Below are 18367 nucleotides of genomic sequence, written 5' to 3' on the forward strand. Positions count from 1 at the left end.
GAGCTGGTTTACCACATTTTGAAGCAAACAAACCAATACAAATTTCTGGAGGCGAACCATCCATAAGACCCATAAACCCAGAGTCTAAAATTACCTAACTGGTGGGTTTCTAAGGTGACCCAGCAAGGTGAATTAGCACAGTGAGGGTTAACCCTAACCCTATCTTCATTATTTGCTTCCTTCCTCCTCCTGCTTCGACTCCAGGTTTATTATGCCATTCCCAGAGACTTACAAAATCAAAGGGCAGCTGGTTGGTTACCTGGAACTAGAAGTCAGCAGGATTGAATCTCCATTAAGTCTCCAGGGCTAGCTGCTTCAGACTAGAGGTTAGCAGGGTCCTTCAAGAAAAGAGGGAGAGAGAAGGTAGGGTCCTTTCGAGGCAGTAAGCAGGCAGGGCAATCTGGACGCATGGTTCTATGGAAGCATCTGCCTTAGCTTTCCTAGGTTGCCAGAAAAAGGAATGTACGCAGATGCCGAGAGACAAAACACAATGTTCTGTGTTATTGAAGGCCATTATGGTGCTCAGTGATAAGACGCGAGACCAAGCAGAGTTAACCGGTGCTGTGGGTGACATAGCTGGCAGCCAACACATCCCTCTAGTCTTGACGCAGGGGAGGAAATAAGCTTTTTGCTTCATCTGCTGAATCTGTGTGCTTGCCATAATCATGCTCTCCCACCAACCAAGACATAATATCATGGCACTGGAAGAAGGTAATGCTTGTCTCCTGTGGTAAAGGGCAGCGTTGTGATGGGGTGGTTTGGTTTGGTGGGTAGATTCTGGAAAAGTAGCCCCTGTGGCCTGAACTTTATTCCCTCCCCATCTTCTACCCAGCAGCTGCTGTTTAATACCTAGACAAAAACAAACCCAGATACTCGAAATGTGATCGTGGCTTTTCACAAACCATCGCTTACGCAGCATCACCAAAACGGAGGAAGATTGTTATTTGGATTGAAACACCAGGGTGTTCAGTTGTGTGTGTCGGCTCCTAAGAGGGCCCAGAGTGGCATGGAATTTACAGGTGCTAATGTGTATGTCTAGGTGCAAATTTAGAAATAATTTACAGTGATTTACACAGAAATATAATCCGTCTCAGCTTGCAGTTTCGGATGCTGAGGCTTCTGATAGCAATATTGCAGGCAGGTGGGGTGGGGTGAGGGAAACAAATATTGTTTTTCCTAATATTATCTGTAGCCAAAAGAACAAGCACTCTCACAGGACAAACTATTGCAGAGTAAATGAACAGACTGCTTAGCAGGCAGGCAACAGCTTTCGGCAATGCGTAGCAGGTTGCGTATTTGTATCAGGAAGGGATGGATATTCCAGACTCATCCTTGGTATGAGAAGAGGGGAGTAACAAGAAGGCAAAGTATCCCTATCCCATCATTGGTGGGTGTGCATTCATCCCTCAAAATGCTGTTGCTGCTGCTGCAATTGATGATCATTTGGTTAACTGTGCCACCAGGCTTCCTCAGTAGTCTATCGCTCTATTGATCTGATGTAGCAGATTGGCCCTGAGTGTGAAGTTCAAGAAGCATTTTTGGAAAGCTTCTTTGGGGTAAGGAGAAGTTTAAAAGAATACAGGGCCAGGGATACGATGAAGGCCATTCAAACAAAATTACTCCACAAGGACCTTGAATATGTCACAGGGTATCTACTCTGTAGCTCACTATGCATGAACTTTAATCCAGTACACTGGTGCCTCACTAGACGAATTTAATTCGTTCCCCAGGTCTTTTCTTATAACGAAAAATTCGTCTAGCAAATCCCATAGGAATGCATTGAATTTTTTTTGCCCATAGGAACGCATTAATTGAATTTCAATGCATTCCTATTGGGAAACCGCGATTCGCTAAATGAATTTTTCATAAAACACATTCGTCTAGCGAGGCAACCTCCGCTAGAAAAAACCTTTCGTTAAGCGGAAATTTCGTTAAGCAGGGCATTCGTTAAGCGAGGCACCACTGTACTAGGGAGCTCAGCTCTCCAAACTCTGGCATAAGGCCGATGGACAATGCTACCTTAAAATGAGCCAGGTTATAGGTATGCTACTTGCCCAAGATTGTATAAAGATTTATCCATCTCTTCTACCCAAGAGCTTTGAAATAACTACGATCCATTGGTGCAGTAGTGGTGGTGTCAAACACCCATTACTATTTCTGCAGAGCCCCTACTAGATCCTAGATACTTCAGTATCCTAGAGTTACCCAATCAGCAGGAACTGGGAGCTTTTTGGCCACTGTATGCTCCAAAGCAAACACTCAGGGACACTGAAAACACAAGATGCTTCAGTTTCAAGAGTATGATATGCAATGGGACTTCATGGAGAACACAACTAAATTCACTCCAAAAGAAGTTATTAGAGCACTCCAAATCATTTCCCCATGTATGTGCGCGGAAAATATTAGATCTAGCTGAAAGGCAACTCCTGGAGATCTGCATTGACCGTTGCTAAATATCCCTAATTATTCTTGTTGTATAATTGTAAGTTTATTGTAAAATCTTATAAGGTTGTATATTCTTAGCAAGGGAGTGGGTGTGACTATCATGAAGGACCCTGCACTTCCGAATTTGCCACTGTGCCACTGCTGGCAACACCAGGAATTGAATCTGAAACCTTCGTCATGGCAAAGTATTGAGAGCTCTTCACAAATAGATGATCCTATGAAACTACGGTAGTTTGTTCCAACTCAATGCAGGAACTGAGGAAGAAGAACAGGCAGCCTCACAGGAATTGTCAATTTGGAGGGGCCATTTACTGAGACCTTTTGCGAACGCTGTAGTAGATACTGGCGGACACACTTTGGTGACTCCTGAGCTAAGCAGCCATTTAAATGGGAAGTGTTCCATCCTTGGCAACCATCCTGCAAACAAAAAAAGCAGGGGAGAGAAAGAAAGGAGAACTCGCAGAGATGGGCTGAGCACTGGCAAAGAGAGCCCGTATCCAAGTCCTCCTGCCTCTGAGTCTCGGCAGCACAATTACCCCGAGATACATGGGCGACATCCAAATAGCGCCAAGAGAGTCAGCTAAGAAAACAAACCCTTCTGCAGAGGCCAAATGCAAAGGCTGCAGTTTGGGCGGAGAGCCAAATGGGTTTTTAAAGAGCTTTCTAATCAAGCAGTTTGCCTAGTTAGGACATGGCAGGTTTTAACACTCAGAGAGCTGGGACGGCACTGCAGTTGAAATTGAGACCTGGTAAGTGGCTGGTTCAGGAGGAGGAGGTGTCAGCAGCAGGAGAGGTGGCAAGGTTAAGTTTACATGAAGAGGCTGTGGCAGAGAGCAGTTCAGACTCCGAGGCAGAGGCAGAGGCAGGAGGGGAGGGTGGCCAAGAGGCAGAGTGGAGATGGGATGCTGAAGAATCCAGGGAGTCTCCCCCTCCTGCTGCAACCAGCTCCCCTTCTCCTGGTCCCTTAAAACTCACAGAGAAATGAAACAGGCAGAGAAGAGGATGGTTGTATGCAGACACAGCCTCAGACTGTGTGGGAAAGACCCTGGAGAGGAGGAGTCCTAGGGCACTGGGAAAGTGGAGACTTTCAGTCCTTGCAACTGCTTTCTTGGGGAAGACCTCCTAGAAAGAGTTGCTGAGACCACTAGGACTGTATTATTTCAGGAAATCAAACTTCCTGAAATAATACATGAACCAAAAACGCAACCGTACTTTGAAATTTGCACTTCTCTGAATTTTGCAATGCAATTCCCCAGCCAAGGAATGTGTACAGGAGTGCCTATACTGAGGTTAAGTGTCCATAAAAATGGAAATGTTAACTGAAAATAACATACAAAACTGCACCACGTTAGGGAAAATTGCTTGCAAAAATGCACACAGTTTATTTATTAAAAATATGCATATACTGCTACATCATAAAATAGATATCCCGGTGGTTTACAAAAATATAAAAATATTGGAGAAAAACGCTTTTAAAGTTTCATGAGGGATTTTTAAAAAAAGGGAATTTGCAGACTGTTATGGGAATGTGGAGAACTGAATTAAAGGCTGGAATCATGGGAAACCAAAACTGACAGATTCACACATCCCTACTTCTAATTCAGTCCTGCACTTGGATCATCAAGCCAAATACCAGACCCTCCAAGTGCCCCTAATCTCCAGGAACACCCCTGATTTAGAGAAGCCATCCCAGTTTCTGATTTGATCCCAGAATGTCCCACTTTTCCTTAGGATTTCCCTATTTTCACTGGAGAAATGTTGGAGGGTATGGAGTTATCTGACCCCCGAACTCTCTGAAGGCAATCCTGTATTGGGAAGATTTTTAATGTTTAATATTTTATTAGGTTTTAATGTATGTTGGAAGCTGCCCAGAGTGGCTGGGGCAACCCAGTAAGATGTGTGGAGTATAAACAGTAAAATTATCATTATGGAATGGGATGTCCCTATTTTCATCAGAGAAATGTTGGAGAGTATGAAATGCAACCTCCATTTATGTATTGTGGGCTGCAAAGTGACAAATCGGGTTCTCTATTCATTGAGAGCACATGTTGCAGTGGGGTTAACAGGACATCCCCTGGGGTTGCTGGGCAGATTAGTTTAAATGGCCACAGGGTGATTGGACAGTTTGTTGCTGGGGGGAAAGTCACGTTGCAAGTTAATGATTCATGGCGATAGCGGGTATAAATTCTTTGTGGGCAAGTTTTGGTTTCACTTTTGCCAGTGCAACGTAAAAGTCAAAAACCATGCAAGGCTGCTCTAACTAATGCATTCAAGCAACTGCGCTCAATCAAAATGGTGTACTTTTCAGTCAGCTGATCCCATCAATAAATAGCAACTTTGGTTAAGTCTGTTCCTCTCTTTTTGGGGGCAGAACTCCAAGTGCAAAACAAATCTGCAAAATAAATCTTCCCTCATTTCCCTCCCTATTATCTACAGTGGTTTATTTCAACAGAGCCAAATTGCTCAAGCACAGCGAAGACAAAAGGCCGAAGTGAGATAGTTTACAAGCGCTTGTTCTGGGTCAGGTATGAAGAGACCCATCAATCAGGTACAACAAAGACTTTAGGGAAAGCCTTTCATTGCTGGCCTGACAGTGATTGAATTGCAAAAGAAGAGAAGGGAGAAAGTTAAAGGAAAAGGAAAAGCGCATCAGGAGCAACTGCTTTAAAGATTCCCTCAGTGTAGCTGGTACATTCAGTAAACTCACTTACAGCCTGATCTTATTTCATTTCATTTTAGCATTTGTGTCCTGTTTTTACTTCCCAGAGGAAGCCCAGAAGGGCTAGCAACAACAAATAAGAAGTTAATAATAGCAAAATGACAATCCATACAATGTGAAAAAGGAACAATAAAAAGTCTGCAATAGCTTATTGATAACATTTCAGTTCAATGCCAACTTTTAAGCAGAACTGATTTTTTTTTAAAAAAAACCTAGCAGTGCAAGCATTTCAATGATCTCTCACACATTTAGCCACCAGATTACCCAGAAAGAGGTTTAAACTACCACACCATTCTTCTATTGTGTTTCTCCGAAAATAAGCCATACCCCGAAAATAAGTCATACCCCCCCCCAAAAATAAGCCATACCCCAAAAATAAGCCATACCGTGAAAATAAGCCAAGGTGATATACTTAATTTTTTTAAAAAATACATCCCCTGAAAATAAGCCACCGTGTTTTTTTTTGAGGAAAAATAAATATAAGACGGTGTCTTATTTTTGGAGAAACACGATATGCATCTGCTATAAGTACCCTCTAGATGTTTTTTTAAAAATAATAATATTTTTTTTCAATTTTCCAAATAAACAAACAAAACAAAAACAATTTTTTAAATACAATTCATCTTACATTCACCCATCTCAGTTCATTTCGCTCTGCCAAGCTATGACTTCCCTCCCTCCCGTCATTCAGCTTTATTTCTCACTCTTATCTCGCAGTTCCTTTTTACCCACATTTTAAACCAGTTCGTAGGATTTATTTCAGTCCTGCAAGTGTCTTTAAACTTCTACAGTTCGTCTCCATATAGTCAATTAATTTACTCCATTCCCTTTGGAACTTTGTCTCTCCCTGGTTACGGATCCCGCAGGTCAACTTTGCTAACTCTGCATAGTCAATCATTTTCGTCTGTCACTCCTCAATCGTCGGTATCTCTTGTAGTTTCCATTTTGGGGCTAATAAAGTCCTTGCCACAGTTGTAGCATACATAAATAATCTCTGGTCTCCTTTTGCTATTTCCTCTCCTATTAGTCCCAATAGAAAAGCTTCAGGTTTTTTGGGAAAGGTATACCTAAACATCTTTTTCAATTCATTATATATCATTTCCCAAAATCTTTTCACTTTTTCGCATGTCCACCACATATGGTAAAATTCACCATCTTTATATTTACATTTCCAGCATAATTTACTACTCATTCTATACATTTTAGCTAATTTTACTGGTGTTAGGTATCATCTATACACCATTTTCATTACATTTTCTTTCAAAGCGGTACATGCAGTAAATTTCAATCTTTCACTCCACAGTTTCAACCACGCGTCATATTCAATATTGTACCCAAAGTCTCTTGCCCATTTTATCGTCACATCTTTTGTCAGTTCATCTTTCGTAAACCACTCTAACGAAAAATTATACATTTTCAATAACAATTTCACTCTGCCTTCCAACAATTCCATTTGAAAATTGGACATTTTATCCTCAAAGCCTATTTTCCTGTCATTTAACAATACATCATTCACTTGGTTGTACTAAATACCCTCCAGATGTTGATGGACTACAACTCCCATCAACAATGACTGCTGGTTATACTGGCTGCAGCCGGTGGAACTGGAGTTCAGCAACATCTGGAGGGCCAAAATTTCTCCAGCCATGTGCTTCTGACTACTAAGGAAACATATTCATAAACTCCAGGCTCCTCCTTTGACAGCCACATTCACACCCTACATTTAAAGTGTTGCGATAGTTATGGCTTCCGCCATATAAGAAGATTTACAGCATGGTTTAACAATCAATCTTTCCCAGGAAACTCCAAAACATTACAAAGTGAATCTTGTTTTATTGTGATCCAGCTAGAGCAGGGGTCCCCAAACTAAGGCCCGGGTGCCGGGTGCGGCCCAGTCGCCTTCTCAATCCGGCCTGCGGATGGTCCAGGAATCAGCATGTTTTTACATGAGTAGAATGTGTCCTTTTATTTAAAATGCATCTCTGGGTTATTTGTGGGGCATAATAATAATAATAATAATAATAATAATAATAATAATAATAATTTTTATTTATACCCCGCCCTTCCCAGTCAAGACCGGTCTCAGGGCGGCTAACAACAAATAATATCAACACAAATATAAAAGAAACAATTCAGTTAAAACACAGATTAATACAATGTTAAAATTCAATTTTAAAATTGAAAATCTACGAATAAGATAAGACCATTATAAAATAAAACCTTAGGGGAGGGTAACTGTGGGGTCAGACTGCGTCAGTCCGAAGGCCAAACGGAACAGCTCTGTCTTGCAGGCCCTACGAAAAGATGACAAATCCCGCAGGGCCCTAGTCTCCTGAGACAGAGCGTTCCACCAGGTCGGGGCCAGTACTGAGAAGGCCCTGGTCCTGGTCGAGGCCAGCCTAGCCACCTTGTGACTCGGGATCTCCAATATGTTATTATTTGTGGACCGTAATGTCCTCTGTGGGTCATACCGGGAGAGGCGGTCCCGTAGGTATGAGGGTCCTAAGCCGTATAAGGCTTTAAAGGTCAAAACCAGCACCTTGAACCTGATCCTGTTCTTCACCGGGAGCCAGTGCAGTTGGTAAAGCACTGGATGAATGTGATCCCGCGGCCGGGACCCCGTAAGGAGCCTCGCCGCGGCATTCTGCACCCGCTGGAGTTTCTGGGTCAGTTTCAAGGGCAGCCCCGCATAGAGCGAGTTACAATAATCAAGTCTAGAGGTGACCATCGCATGGATCATGGTGGCCAGATCAGGTTGAGAGAGGTAGGGGACCAACTGCTTAATGCGGCGAAGATGGAAAAATGCCACCTTGGCTGAGGTTGCAACCTGTGCCTCCGTGGAAAGGGAGGCATCCAAGGTTACACCCAAGCTCTTGACAGAAGGGGCTGACACTAATTGAGCCCCAGTGAAAGATGGAAGTTGCCCCCCCCCCGCCCCATGTCATCCCGCCCCAGCCAGAGGACCTCTGTCTTCGAAGGATTTAGCTTCAGCCGACTCCCACGTAGCCATCCAGCCACAGCTTCCAGGCACTTGGTCAATGTGTCCGGGGCCGAGGCAGGATGGCCATCCATCAACAGATAAATCTGGATGTCATCAGCATATTGATGACAACCCAGCCCAAAACACTGGACAATCTGGGCAAGGGGGCGCATGAAGATATTAAAAAGCATTGGGGAAAGGATTGGACCTTGTGGGACTCCACACACCAAGGAGTGCCGCGGTGACAACCCCCTCCCTAGCGCCACCCTCTGTCCCCGACCTGAGATAAAGGAACGCGGCCATTGTTGGACTGTACCCTGAATCCCCACGTCGGCAAGGCGGTGGTCTAAAAGCTCATAATCGACCATGTCGAAGGCGGCTGACAAGTCTAGAAGAATCAGCAGCCCCGACCCGCCTTGATCCAGCTGTTTACGGAGGTCATCTGTTAGGGCGACCAGTGCTGTCTCGGTCCCGTGGCCGGGACGAAAGCCGGACTGGAATGGATCTAAAGCCGATGTTTCATCCAGAAACCTTCATTCATATTTTTTTCCCCAAAATATAGTCCGCCCCCCCACAAGGTCTGAGGGACAGTGGACTTTGCTGAAAAAGTTTGCTGACCCCTGAGCTAGAGCAATTCAACTGAACTAGATGCTGTAGACAAATGGGACATGGTGAAAAACATTTTTTTTTAAAAAAATGTAAACAACACATGCACATGTGGCTGAACCTCATTGATGCCATCCTAGAAGTTTTTAAATGAAAAAAGATAAAGGATTTGCCCACGGGATGCTGACACAAACCCCTATACTAATACAGTGGTACCTCGGGTTACGAACGCGATCCGTTCCGGGTCGCAGTTCGTAACCCAAAAAGTTCGTAACCCGAAAAGGGCCCGGACCGCCGTTTTGCGCATGCGCAAAGCGCTATTTCCGCGCTTTGCGCGGCGAAAATACTTTTGGGTTTGCGAAGTTCGTAACCCGGGTTGTTCGTAACCCGAGGTGTTCGCAACCCGAGGTACGACTGTAATAGACAATAGAACAAAATATCAGTACCCCCATCTCCCTCCCCCCCTCTCTTTCCCAACTGCAAGATGTCTATGACAAAAGTGTCTCTCACCAAATGTAAACGAACTGTGAAAAAGACTACGAATTGTAAGTGGAGACAATAGATGTACCTTTCCCTGTTGATCTGTTTGTTTAGTAGCACAATTTAAAAAACAAAACAAAAAACTAATTTTAAAAAGAAAAAACCCAGTGGAGAAGTGCTCATTTAACTGTCTCTCCCTCTCCCCCCTTTTAAAGTTAAATGAGCACTCCTCTAGTGGAATTGTAGCACACCTTGCAAACGAAGAAGTGCTGTGGGTGTCAGCACAAAATGGCTGCCATGGGCAACTGAAAACAGAGGTGCTGGGTGAGTACCACCACAAAAAGCATGAGGTAAAGCCAATGGTGTGCTGGTCACCTCAGATGACAGACAGGGCTGACCCAAGTCATTTTGCTGCCTGAGACAAAGATGGCGCCTGCGTCCCAATTCCACAGAAGCCAGCTGGACGGGCTGCTGAATTTTAACTGCAACACTGACAATAAGAGAACATCCACCACCACACCTGAGGGCAGAAAGCTATCTTAAGAGCCTCCGAGGAGGCTGAACGGTGTGCACAGGTATCGGATCTGTCCATTTTGTTCATTAATTGCATTTATACTCCTCCTTCTCCAATTTGCTCCAAATGATGTGCGTGGCCTACTCATTTCATCTCCAGAACAACCTGTGAGGTAAGTTAGGCTTGGAGGCAGCGAATGGCCCAAGGTCGCCCAGTGAGCTTCATGGCCAAATGGGGGATTTGAACCCTGGTCCTCCAGGTCCTCGTCTGACACTCTAACCACTATACCACATTGGCTCTCAGTTTCTCATTTTTCAAATATTAATTCAGTTCTCTGAATTTCCACATCAGTTTGCATCGTGAAGAAGAAGAAGAAGAAGAAGAAGAAGAAGAAGAAGAAGAAGAAGAAGAAGAAGAAGAAGAAGAAGAAGAAGAAGAAGAAGAAGAAGAAGAAGAAGCCGCCTTCGTGGAATTTTAATGTTAGTATCTCCTCGTCTATACGGTTTCATAAACAATATTGCTTGATTTACACATTCCTACAAAGCAATCTTCCCTAATGTGATGCATTTTTGAATATGCTTTTCTGTACACTGGAGAATGGAATTACAAAATTTGGAGAAATGCAATTTTTTAAAATAAAACAAAACAAACCCACTGTATTTTGGTTCACATATTTTTTCAGAAATTGTGAATTGGGGAGGTTTGCCTTCAAATGTGAAATGAATCAATTTTCTCCATCTCCTCCACATAGGATTGTCTTCCAAAACAGGGGAATAGTTGTTGATGTTGTGGCTTATAAGGAAAAGCCAGGGGGGTCTACCACTGGTGCCTCCCCCAGCCCCCAGCATCTACTGCCTGAGGTGAGTGACTCACTCTACATTATTATTAACAATAATCAATGACATATTGATAATAATTAATTAATGAATTGCCCTATTAGTCACTGACTACAAGAAGTCTCTAAGCAATAACTCCAAAACAGTTCCAGGAGAAAACTTCAGCAGCAATGATATTGCATCAAATAGTCCATCAGCCAACTGGTTAACTCACCACCTTAGAACAAATTTACACCACCAGGTGCCATAGAAAAGCACTAGATATATCAAGAGATCCAACGCACCCTGGTCACCATTTCTTTCAGCTCCTGCCATCAGGACGGAGATATAGAACAATGCAGGCAAGAACGAGCCGTCTCAGGAACAGTTTCTTCTCTAGAGCAATTTTGGCCTTAAATGGAAAGCCCGGACTTTGAAGTCATCTTATTTTACTTGTCATTTTGTAGTATAATTACTGTTTTTAATTAGCTTTTTGTAATTTTGGATTATGCGGAATGCTTTATCTGAGTGGATGTAGCAACCGAGTAATTTCGTTGTTCCCGCAAGGGGACAATGACAATAAAGATATCTTATAATCTTATCTTAAAATCCTTCAGATATGTGGGAGAAAATACAGGTTTTAACCTGCCACCTGAGAGATGTTAATGTTGGCACCAGGCAGTCATCACTAGGGAGAGCATTCTGCAGTCAGGGAGCCACAAGCGAAAAGGTTCTTTCCTTGGTCACCAGCCTTTGGACCTCCCTCAGAAGTTTCTCAACTGCCAGGAACAGAAGCGCAGGCTGAGAGCGCCAAAGATCCTTTGCTGGAAATGTTCCTGCCAAGCAGCACTTCCGGATTCTGACTCGGACTGAACGGTCATGGACATTTTTGCTCTGGCTTGTACATATGTACAGTGGTACCTCAGTTTGCGACCGCAATCCGTTCCGCGGAGGCGGTCGCTCGCCGAAATGGTCGCTCGCCAAAGGCACGCTTCTGCGTGTGCGCGAAGTGCCGGTAGATCGCTTCTGCGCACGCATACGCTGCGCAGATTGCATCTGTGGATTCGATGCCATGGAACCCGGATGTAAACACTTCCGGGTCCACGGCGGTCGCTCGCCGAAGCGGTCGCTCACCGAGGTAGGCGTAAACCAAGGTTTGACTGTATATAATAAAACTCTGTAAAAAAAACAGTTACAGAGTTTGGAGCCTCTTACTTGTGAGAAGCCACTCAGCGTCCTTACATCAACACAAAAAAGTGACCATTTGTTGTTGACAAAGGACAGCTGGACATATAAAGGGCCCCATTGCCTCCAGTAGCTTAGGGCCTCATCAAACCTAAATCCAGCCCTGGCTGAAGACCACAGTTTGCCCACTTTTGGATTTCATCAGGTACTAAGCTTTGTGAATGAGTCACCATAGATACATACAGGGATTTAAGGGAGACCTTTGGCAAAGGATCTTCTTGTGTGCAGAAGGCACACATACACACACACACACACACACACACACACACAACGTTTCACAGCTCAGCAGTGGTGGGACCACTGGAAATTTCCTGGAAAGGCACTATGTCAAGGACATTGTGGGATATTAAAATTGTGGCTTGCAGACAGCAAGGCAGGTGCCCATGGGACCTTTCTGGGTTCTGGAGCCTTGGCAACTGCCCACAGATGCTGAATATATTGATGCCAGGCCTGATTGTAGAAATGGAGTGTCTCTATGCTCTCTTCAGGTTTCTGGCAGGTCTCATCTCCTACCTCAAGATCTTCATCAGTTTTCACAGCTCAGGAGGACAGAAGCAGGACTGGACCATGAAAAGTTTGGCTGGTAAACTGACTTGCTCAATTATAATATCCAGACAGATTTCACATCTTGAAAAGATGTGTTCAGATTTTGGGGGGAAATAAGCCTTCTTCAGATGTTTGGGTGAATGGACGTGGGTTTAAAGAGGGTAGGCAAATGCGTATGCATACAGATACCCCCCCCCAATACCTCATTGACCTCTGGCTAGACGTAAAACTTTCCCACTTTGAGAGGGAAAATCCGAAAGCAGATTGTAAGGTGCTTAGATTCCTTTTTGTGACCAGGAGCACTGATACAGTATGGTTTCTGATCATGGGGGATATTCTAAGCACTTTCAGCTATGAACACCCTTAAAATTTCCCTTCAAACCTTCCTTCTCAATGTGGGACTGTTTGACGTGGAGACGGCACAGGTGGGGGCATTGGGATTGTGCCCCAGCCTCCTCCCCACTTTAGCATTCCTGAACAGGGCTCTGACCCTCTGCTTCTGTAGCTGAAGTGCCCAAGTTTTAGCAAAAGTGAAAGAAAAGCAAACAAGAAGAGAACCTTCCAAAACTAAAGATAATCTTGACATTTTCAGTGTGCTGTTAATTTCCCATGTCCATATCAGTAGTTGTGCCAGTATAATCATCCCAATGTAGCAATTTAGGATGAGCTAACAAACCTTATCCCACTACCTCTGGCCTAATAAATCTTTACTTGCTTCTGGTGTAATACTATCATCTTGTATGGCCTTTGTGATGAATGAGTTGCTTGATTATCTTAAAATGTCTCTGAAATGCAATCCTTCCTGCCCATACAAATCTTCTATAGAGGACTGGTTAACTAGCCTTTTTCTCCCCACCCCATGGAACTCTGGGAACTGTAGTTCTGCAAGAGGGGCTATGGGCTGTACTGGCTGAGGCAGATGGTATTTGAAATCTATAACATCTGAAAGGCACCAGTTTGGTGAAGGCTGGCCTCCAGAGTGGTATTTTTATTTCGTTGATTCATTCATACCTTCAGCATAGATGAGCTTATGGTGGGTCACAACATACAACCATACAATCAGTGGTAGAGCTTCTGCTTTGCATGCAGAAGGTCCAAGGTTCAACCCCTGGCATCTCCGGGCTGATAGAGAACCTCTGTCTAGAGCCCTGGAGACCATGGACTCATCTCATTTGGCCTGGGGCTTCTCATCAGGCATGCCCCAAGGGCTGATGCTGGTATGAGAGGAAGCCACAACATAGATTCATCCCATTTGGCCTGGGGCCTCTCATCAAAAGCATCCCAAGATGCTGGCGTGAGAAGAAGCCATAGCATGGACCTTTGGGGCCAGTGCTTCTCATCATTGTTGTTCCAAGATATTTTGGTGCCTGAGGGGAAGGACAAGGTGGTACCTTCACCAGTCCAGAAGCCAGGTGGCCTGGTGGCTGAAACTTACTGCCACATTGGCATCCTCCACAGTATAACTCAGTGATATGTTTATTCATTTATTTAAGCAATTATCACACCATTTTTCACTATTTGTCTCAAGTTTGTGTACACACCAGAGGCTGCCACCCCTGCTCACATTGCTCACCAACCCCACCCCCCCTCACAACTCTTTCAAGCCCCCAATATCCTTGCAGCTCCTCTGTGCCCATCTAGCCCTATGTTACTCAAACCTCCGCTGTTGTTGAAATCCACTGTTTTAAAACCCACCTTCTCTTTTGCCCCCTTGCCTGCCCTGATTTCACAAAAAAACTGGATTCTGATGAGGCCCTAGAAATCCTTCCCTAGGGGCTGCATGATGATAACCAGAGCCATCTTTCCCATATGGCTTAGTGGCGCATTGCGCCAGGGCACCGGCCTCTATGGGGCACCCCAGCGAGTGGGGGAGCTGCGCAGCTTTGCCGGCAGCCTCCCTTTTCCCTGCATGCCCGCCAGCTGCACCCCGCCAACCATATGGCTGGCAGGCATGCAGCTTGTCTCCCAAGCCTCCGCGGGAGGAGAGCGATCCCCACAGAGGCTTAGAACGGAAGCTGCGTCCCACCAGTGTACAGCTCCCCCCCATCCGTGGTAATTTGGGGACGCTGAGCGGATATTTGCACCCTGGCGCCGCATCTGCTAAAGATAGCCCTGATGGTAACCTTCTATTTTTATAGGACAATATGAATGAAACCAGACTTCACTTCAGAAAAACAAAATGGCGGTGGCTATGTGAACCATATCACATGCTAGCACCTTGCACAAAGGCTGATTAACTTGGCAACACTTATTTCAGTTTTTTTCAAAAATAGTTATTTTCCAGTCAGCATGTTCCTGAGTAAAGAGCAGAATGAGTCACATTTGCATTTTAAACAAGACCACACACCAGATGAACGGAACAGGTTTAAATGGCCACACCTCAAGTTAAAAGCCAATGTTCGGTTTCTCATTAGTTTCCTGCCACACAAACATCTTGTCTGTGGCAGGCAGGCCGGCCTTTCTGACTCACAAATAGTTCTCTGTTAGCCTTCCTTGCACTGGCACCAGCTTGGGTGGATAGAAAATGCCCAGCCCTTGGACGCTCTCTATGCCCCCTTTGTCACCAAAATCCCACACCTCTTTAAATCTCTCATCTACCAGACACCCCCCCTCTAAAGGCAACTTTGGTTCTGCCATGCATCTTGAGATGTGTCAAGTCTCACAAGACAGGCCCATCAAACTCACAACCTCCCTGAGACACAGATCATGTTGCCTAGAGACACTACAAGTCCGTCTCTAAAAGGCGCACCTCATATTTTAAAGCACATTTCCTCACCACTAAAAGAATCATGGGAACTGTAGTTTGTTAAGAGTGCTGGGATATGGAGCTCTGTGGTGGATAAACTACAGTCCCCAACATTCTTATCTTTATTTATTTATTTATTTATTTTAGAGGGAGGATGATGCCAGAAGATCTTCGGTTTCCAGAGTTTCCAGGGAACAGACATTGATCGATGAACCACTCTGAAAACTAGCTCTGTGAGAGGAAATGTGGTCTCCTAACAACTCTCAGCACCTTTAACAAACAACAGTTCCCATGATTCTTTGGGGGAAGCTATGACTTTTAAATGGCATGATACTGCTTTAAATGTATTGTGCAGTTGGGGTCCAAGCTTGTTCTGTGAGAGCTTTACTATTTTATCATTAATTTTTTGCAAGAAAGCCAAATATGTTTGAGTAATGCTAATAAAAATTATCCAAGGGGTGACTCCAGTCCTTCATTCCCCTCCTTGCAGTGGCGTAGCACAGGGGGGGGGCACAGGGGGCGGTTGCCCTTGACACAACATTGTTAGGGGCGCAAAATTTCAACACCTGGTCCTGCCTCAATACCTGGTGCTGCACTTCCATCGTGCTTCCTGTGAACCAGGAAGTGACCTCTCTAGACAACAAAATGACTCTTTTTATCTCTGTGGCTGCAATACATACTCTATCTGTTTCCCTCCCTGCCCTCCCCACAGCCTCGGGTGTGGCAACCCACGCTACGCCACTGCCTCCTTGCAGATATCTTTGAATTCCTTTCCATTTATTTATTTGCTATTTAAACATTTATAAACCATACTTTCCTATAAAAATATCACAAGGAGGTACACAGTGGTACCTCTGGTTACAAACTTAATTCGTTCCGGAGGTCTGTTCTTAACCTGAAACCGTTCGTAACCTGAGGTACCACTTTAACTAATGGGGCCTCCCGCCGCCGCGCTGCCGCTGCGCGATTTCTGTTCTCATCCTGGGGCAAAGTTATTAACCCGAGGTACTACTTCCAGGTTAGCGGAGTCTGTAACCCAAAGTGTTTGTAACCCGAAGTACCACTGTACAACAAAAAAACACTAAAAACCTCAAGTAATTCAGTACAAGCTGGTTGGCAAAGAATCTCAGGTCTGGAAGACTTGTCTGACTAATGCAGTGTTTAGAAGACATCTAATAACAAGCAGGGATGACTCCTGCGGATGGAAGAACATGTGCGTGAAATGCAGATCTGTGATGTATGAGCATATGACAAACTCTCTCCTGCCCATTGGCCTCTCCTACGGATCTAGCCGGGTTTCCATTCTGATGTAACGTTCCCTCTCCCCTTATGGATTTTTCTGTAGCGTGAGTTCCAAACAGCTGGGAAGGAAAACATAGGCTGTGTATACATAGCATTTTCTTCTAGAATCCATGGAGACTGAGTATTTGTCCTCACACAATCTAGATCTATTGTGAAACTTCTTGTGAAACTGGTTTCATTCTGAATAGTAAGGCTCACTGCAGATTGATTCTACATTACGCCTAAGTATGTATTTGAAAACAGGTGTAAGCTGACCTGGCAATGGGGTGTATGAAAGCACACCTAGACTCAAGCTAGGCTGAAAACAGCATGTTGAGGATGAGCGTGAGCAATTCCAGATTAAAAGAAAACTTAACGTTTTTGTGCTACAAACATGTTAGCATCTAACACAGCCACAGGACTGAAAAATATAATATTCTGGAATTTAAGCCCAGGACTCAGTTCTCCTTTCTCCGACTGCTTAGACCAGGCATAGGCAAACTTGGCTCTCCAGATGTTTTGGAACTTCAACTCCCATGATCCCTAGCTAACAGGGCCAGTGGTCAGGGATCATGGGAGTTGTAGTTCCAAAACATCTGGAGAGCCAAGGTTACCTATGCCTGGCTTAGACAGCTATTGGATAAAGATTGATGAAGGAGGGGGTTCTTCCCCCTCCTTCCTCAGGACCTACAGCCGCAAGCAAGGTGCCAGGAACACTGGAAAACACAATTTCCCTTACTTCCCCTGACAGACATGAGGGCTACTGGCATATTTTGGCATTGCAAAATAAGAGAGAAGCTTGAATATATCCCTTGCTGAGTCTTGGGGTGGATCAAATCAGAGTTGCTGATTCTTGAAATCAAAAGTTCCAGTATGTGGGTAGAGATAGGGGTGGAGCCCAGGTTGAATTGGGTCCTGGGGTGGTGGTGGAGCCCACCGCACAAATTGTTCCTTTGGCTTCGGTCCAAAGCTAAATAAACAGTGGCTTGGTTGAGCCCCGCCGCCCTCCAATCTCTGGTCTGTTGACAACAACCCTACATTGCACAGAGATCTAAAGTAAAGTATACATGTTGGGGGGGGGGGTTGTGTTAGAAGCCATCTCAATCCTACTTTGAATTCCCTGTACCGCCTTTGAACCTGAAGGGGATGTGATCATTTTATGTTGAGAAAACACTTTGCACGCACAAACATATGTATTGCACCAGTGTGTGTGTGTGTGTGTGTGTGTGTACATATATATTCAGAGAGAGAGAGAGAGAGAGAGAGAGAGAGAGAGAGAGAGAGAGAGAGAGAGAGAGAGAGAGAGAGGTGGATAGTTCCCATTATAAAATAAAAAGGCCCATCTATTCCTGAACCCAACAAAAAAGCTTCTATACATCTCACACTGTAAGCCCATTGAGAGGGGAAGGCAGAGGCAGCCACTCACACCCACTCCCCCTTGTACACACAGATGGAAGGAAGACCGAAGAACTTCAGGCTCGTACACACACAGGGTGATCTGTTCTGCTCTCGCACAAGGAGGCAGTGAGTTCTTAAAAAGCAAACTGTGCAGTTTCCGTTGTTACATGGTGCTCAAGTTAATTTAATATATAACAACTCTCTTTCTCGTTCCACCTTCTACTTCTCTCTCTCTCTCTCCCCTTACCCCCTGCTCTGGCCCCAATTCTTGCTCTTTTTAAAGGACCTTGAATGTTCAGAGCTGCTCTGCAGAGGCCGAAAGCTGGCACCGTATGTGGTCCAGGCCTTGCAATGAACACAGCTTTTGTTGCTGCTTGCTGAGAAGCTGGCCGCAAAGGGTACACACACACAGTGACCGGTTTGTCTGGTGCACGGGAGCTGAGTGGTGGAGGGACTGGAGGGAGGAGGAGGAGGGAGAGGGAGGCGACCAATTTTGGGGACGATGGGCACCTTGCGGTGGCCAGGCACCTTTCTGCAATGCAACAAGGGGAAGGCGAAGGGAACGGGCAGGTTAGAGCACTGGGACAGAAAA

The 18367-nt window shown here is 44.8% G+C and overlaps 1 protein-coding gene across 6 annotated transcripts in view; it reads right to left on the reverse strand.

Annotated features, from left to right (window-relative positions):
- Positions 1 to 18367, reverse strand: part of ACAN (aggrecan) — an 88916-nt gene that overhangs the window by 53609 nt on the left and 16940 nt on the right. For 2 of the 6 annotated variants that reach the window (XM_060282479.1, XM_060282478.1), the window contains exon 2: positions 260 to 338. The exons of the other annotated variants lie outside the window; for them this stretch is intronic. The gene's annotated coding sequence lies outside the window, so the exon portion shown is untranslated. The remainder of the gene's footprint in view (positions 1 to 259; positions 339 to 18367) is intronic. 6 annotated transcript variants of the gene reach the window in all.

The sequence above is a fragment of the Zootoca vivipara genome, chromosome 14 (genome assembly GCF_963506605.1).
Source record: "Zootoca vivipara chromosome 14, rZooViv1.1, whole genome shotgun sequence".
NCBI classification, from domain to species: domain Eukaryota; kingdom Metazoa; phylum Chordata; class Lepidosauria; order Squamata; family Lacertidae; genus Zootoca; species Zootoca vivipara.